Source organism: Triturus cristatus, chromosome 12 (assembly GCF_964204655.1).
Source record: "Triturus cristatus chromosome 12, aTriCri1.1, whole genome shotgun sequence".
Classification (NCBI taxonomy): Eukaryota; Metazoa; Chordata; class Amphibia; order Caudata; family Salamandridae; genus Triturus; species Triturus cristatus.
Window position 1 is genome coordinate 703,393,485 of NC_140595.1, and position 6,000 is coordinate 703,399,484.

Genomic DNA, 6,000 nt, shown 5'->3' on the forward strand with positions numbered 1-6,000 from the left:
TATTTTTAAAACATTTTATAATACAGTACACATATTTACATTTTTTTCCCAAAAATATTTTTGCCTTATTTTTGCTGTTTTCAGAATATATTGCATTTCACTATAAATTGTGAAAGCAATTGCATTCATCATTTTACAGCGGGCAAAAAAAAATAACAATCACAAAGATTGTAATAAAAAAGCCCAGAATCTCTTTTTACTTAAACTTAACATTATAGAAATGCATAATATTCTAAAAAAATATCATCTAATACCAATAGTTATTTCTTTAAAATACCGTCTGATATGTTTGTTTCAGAAGTATAATCACAATATTATATCTCAAATAACTCCACAATACATCTGATTCCATTTCCTTTAGGCCAAATAGTAATTTTAAAATTTTTTTGGGAATAAATTTCCAACAGTAATCAAATAAAATTCTAAAGTTTAATTTGTCCAGATCTCACCGATTCTCTGTTACATTTTGGTTCACGAAAATTTTTGGAATAATTTATTAAGTCCACAATAGAATTGGTTACTTTTCCGCATGGCCAAATAGTAATTTTTTAAATCATTTTTGAAAAAAATTCCAATGGCAGTCCAATAACATTCCAAAATTTAAATTGTGCAGATGTTACCGATTATCTCTAAATTATTGGTTTTTCAAAGTTTCATTAAAAATTAAAAAAGTCCGCATTACAATTGGTTATCTTTCCATTAGGCCAAATGATAATTTAAAAAATCTTTTTTCTACAAAATTGCAATGGTAATCCAGTAAAATGGTAAAATTATTTTGTCCAGATCTTGCCAAATCTGTCTAAAATTTAGGTTTCAGGAAGATTAGATAGGAATTTGCTAAATCAAAAGGCAAACGTTGTTTGAAAATCAATTGGGAATCATTACACAGTGTCCAACCTTTTTCACATTTAAGATAAACTGTGTAATGTCCAGAAGTAACAGTAGGTCCATCATGGAAAATTATTGCAACAGTTACAAAAGTTTTTCCTGAAATTGATAATTGCTGTCCTGTAAACTTCTTTATTAAAGTATCCAATTTTGAACCATCAGCTCTACATCGTTGCATCATTAAAATTACATACTGTCCGTATTCCTTTAAAATTAATGTTGAAAACATGTCAGATTTACACTCACCACATTTCATGCTATGATTAGCATCTTTAACTAATTTTGCAAAAGTAACTGTTTTACTTTCTGGCAATGTCAAATAAATAAACCTTTCATTATCAACATTAGAACCACATATATTATAACAATTATCACAACTATGTTCCCATTTATAAGAGAGACCAAAAAAAATGTCAATGGGAACTCCTTCTTCTTCCACTACCTGAAGAAAATACATCAAAAATTCCTGTACGTCTTGCTGTACATTTTGAGAAAACTGTGTTCGTCCTGAACATACATCTAAAAGTTTTCTAATTTCAGTAGCACTTTCTATTTGAGTTTTATCTTTACTCAGCTTTTGAAAAAGGAGACTCAGCTCTGAACAGAATCTTTTTCCCTGATTTACTATTATCTGCTCTTGCAAACTTTCCAGATAAAATGCAACATTCAGCACTACATTTGCGTAGCAGTTGACACCAGAGCTATTTTCAAAATGACATCCTACAACCTGTTCTTCATTTTCCTTTTTCTTTTTGCTTGCAATTACATCACTCCTCTTTTTTTTCCTCTTCTCTACATCTTCATTACAGATATTGTCATTTTTTCTTTTACGAGAAACTACACGTTTCTCTAACACAGGATACTGACCTAAATAAGGAGCATAGCTTCTTCTTAATCTATTATACTCCTTTACACAGTTTGTATCAGCACTAACTTTTGAGTCATCAAAGTCTATCATGAATAAACCTGATAATGTTTTCACTCGTGACAAAGCAACATATGCCATACCTTCTTTGAACACAGTTGAACCAATGTTCACAAATGCACAATCTACAGTCAATCCTTGAGACTTGTGAATAGTTACAGCATATGCTAGAGAAAACGGAAACTGCTTCCTACGTACATATAAGTCTTTCACAAGCATGAAACGAACTGTACAACGACAAATATCTTTAACTTCTTCTATCTGATCAAATTTTATTTTTAAACATTCAATTCCTTCTTTTTTCTGATAATTAATAAAACCCACAACTCTTCCCATAGCTCCATTAACTAAACCTTTTTCAACATCCAAATTTCTTCTTAAAAATACTCTACAGTTCATGCACATATAGATTTTTTTCTAATCCAGCTGTTTTGGAGATGTTCTTCTCTAGTGAGTCCAATTTATTTTTCATTTTGCCTGTTACTGTGACAGTAATTCTTCCATCCTCAATTTTGTCCACTGCTTCCAATTTCCTGATCTCTTCCTTTTCCAATTTCAAAAGCTCCTCATTGAATATTGAGCATTCACGTAGAGTTGGCATTAAGCAGATGACACTTTTGTTTTCTGCAATGTTCTTGTATATCTTCTCTGCAACTATTTCTTCCTTTGGAAATAAATTATGTAGCAGCCGACTCTGTAATGCTTTTTTGCCAACTTCTGTGAGTAGTCCAATTCTGATATCCTTCAGAATACTTCCATATTCTTCATCGCTTGCTTGCCTCATATTAGTAGTAAGTTCCTTGTACTCAAAGAAGGACCAAATATTTGTATTTCCGATGCTTCCCAATGACTTCTTTGTGTCTTCATGTGTGACAGTATTAAATACTGGTTGTCCTTTAACCCCTTCAGTGCCCATGACGAGCTGGACTCGTCATGGGCTGCGGTGGCGCTGTGCCCATGACGAGTCCAGCTCGTCATGAACTCCGCCCGCTAATGTTAAGCGCGGCACTGGGCGGGGAAAGGGGCGGGCATGCAAGGGGTTAACTGGAGTAAGTTGCAAAAGATCTCCAAAAACTATGACGTGTTTTCCACCAAATAACATGTCATGGTCTGTCTTCAAAATTTGCTGCATTCTTAAATGCACAAAGGCAAGCATTAAGTTTGATACCATGCTCACCTCATCAATAATGAGAACTTGCATCTTCTTCAATACTCTTGAAACTTCCAAGGATGCTTCTCCAGTTAGCTTGTTGAATTGTATTTTGTTCTCATGCTCCACTGGTAACATTAGCAAACGATGTAAAGTGATTCCTTTTATGTTATATGCTGCTAACCCAGTTGGAGCAGTAACCACACAAGACAAAGTAGAATCCGTTTTTTGCTTTAGGTAGCTTCTGATGACTTTTATCAGGAAACTTTTTCCAGTTCCAGCTTGTCCGCTTACATACATCCTGATTGGATGAAATGATGTGCATGAGCACTCTTTTTTTTCATGTAGAAATCCGTGATCAATTTTGTTTTTGATCTCTTCATAAATTTGTTGCTGCTCTTGATTCAGTTGTCTTTCCAAATTTTCTAAGTCTATAAATTCTTCTTGAGCTTGATTCATAGCCGTTTCCACTTCATTCATGGCTATTGATGCTTCATTTTCAACGATTGGTTGTCCTAGGGGATCTTGACTGAGTGTTCCTGAACTTTGGCTGTCCTGAGAACTGTCTCTAGCTATTTCTGCTGCAATTGTAGTTTCCTGTTCAATTTCTTCATTTAACATTTGCAGATAAGTTGAGAATGTACTGCATTGTATGCTGTCTTTGCAAGCATTAAAAGAATCTTCATAGCTTTGAAATTCTCCCAGTAGTTCATCCTCTGTACGCCATGGTTTAAACAACTGTAAAAGAGCCAAGTAGTAAAATTCCTTCTTGTCAGTAGTGTCACAACTCAGCTTCCGGTGATTTATCAAACTTCCTTTTGTTTGCTTCACCAAACATCCTTCTTCACCAACGACTTTATATTTTCCATTGTTGATGTCTTCTGCAGCTTTCCGTGAATAAATGTAGTTCTGCAACACTTCATAGAGACACATGTTCTCCAGATGATGACTTCTCTTGGGATAATAAGTGTCCAACATGTTTGATTTCAATATATCTGTACTTTCTGGGTCATTCTCGGCCAAATATTCAATTTCTCCTACAGATTTCAGTACCCGATTTCTCATTGCTGCAAGGCCTAAACTTGCCCAAATTATTCTTCTTGACTTCGAGTAGAGACTTGCAGAAGATAACCTATCTGAACATTCGTAGGATCCAATTTCTCGATGCGATAACATCTTCAAACTGAAACTGTACAGCTTCTTACTGACAGTCTTCTCGTGAGAAATCTCTTCCCACATTTCCTTCAATTCTGTTTTTTCTGATTTCGTAATGTAAGACGTTACATATCGAGCAACAGCAATGGAATTGTCAGCAACATACTGTATATCCATGTTAGCGTTCCACATGGATAAAATGACTGGGTTGTAGTCATTTATATTTTTTGATTCTTCTTTTCTTTTAAGGTTGTAGGTATTCTTAGGTGATTTTCTTGTGATAGTATGTCTCACAGCTGACATAAAACTGTTTACTCTTCCATTTGAAAGAACAGGTCTAGGAAATCCAAATCGACATTTAGTGTAGTATTTTTCTTTGCTCTTGTATTTCCGTCGACAGTATTTTCCACACCGATGACTTTGGAAACGTAAAACTTGCTCCTTTAACTTGTTCTCTTCTGTGCTTTTTGGTATAGCACATGTTGCATATTCTTCAATGTAAGATAACACTGCTTCATCAGTTTCTGTTCCAAACTTTGGGGCATCCTTGATCCACAACAGCATATGAATATGAGGAGCACCTCTTGCCCGGTACTCTTTTCTCCAAAAGAAATCCACTACTTCTCCAAGAGGTGGATTTTTTTTATTGCAGATGAAGGACATCATAGCCTCAAATCTATGATTGAAATATCTGCAAACATTAACCGGATCCAATGAGCACAGTTCTCCTGCTGTCTTGTATTCGATGTTTTTAATGTTTGAATTGGCCTCTCGTAGAAAATCCAGTAAATCATCCCAAGCGTACTCGGCACAGCTTAGGGTAAGGAACCATGTTGGTGTTCCTAAATTCCGTAACATGCATTTTAGTTCACCATGGCGTCGGTACCAATATTCATTTGTCCCATGCTGACAAGCCATCAGATTGATCAGTTGTGTTTCCAAATGATCATCTCGGTGCTGCACTTTCTCCATAAAATCCTTAGCAGACACATTTTGTAAATGTACTCCACTTTTTAAAATGTGATTTACTGCATAAGACAGTGCAGACAAGTCGCTTTCAAATAAAAGATGGAACAAATAAGGAATACTTTGTCGAAATCTGGGATCTTCAGCATATAGTCTTGTAGTCCGATACTCAGAAGCTGGAATCTGTTCTGGACGTTCTTCGTATCGTCCTCCTTTTCCTTTAGGAAACAGCTGGGGAAAACATCGAGCTTCCAAGCTCTCCTCCCATACACTCACGGGAGTTCCTTTTGCTTTCTTCATCTGAAAGAGATCAATATTGTCTCCCATAACTTCTTTTGAATGAAGAGGATGTATGCTAAAATGTTCATAAATTTCTTCTTCCTTTGACTTGTCCACTTTTTCAATTTGTCCAGTTGGTGTTTCTGTGTCTTCTTGTAAATCTTCTTCTTCTTCTTCTATATAAATTGATTCATACCATTTGTTATTCCTTTTCAAATACAAATTTGCTTTTTGTACTTTCCGTACATCTACCAGCTCCTGCCAAATCTTCTTATTCTTTGTAGGTACACCATTAACCAGAATAATTAATGGTTCAGTTTCCAAAGTATCCGCATCAATAGTTTCCATATTTTTTTTCAAATCCAAGGGCAAATACACCACTCTACCTTTTAAACCTCTCAGTAAATCTGAAGGAGGTAATTTACCAGTTTTGGGCTCCATACGTACTATGGTCTGGAACGGATGAACACATTGAATGAGTATTGACTCATATGTATTTAATTCAGAAAGTTCAGCAGGAATAGCATCCAATTCTAAATTATTATGTACAGCTCTGGTCGGCATTCTATTTTCCTCTAACTTGTTGTAACAGTATTTACAAATACGCTGATCTTCACCCAATTCAAAACAATTTTCT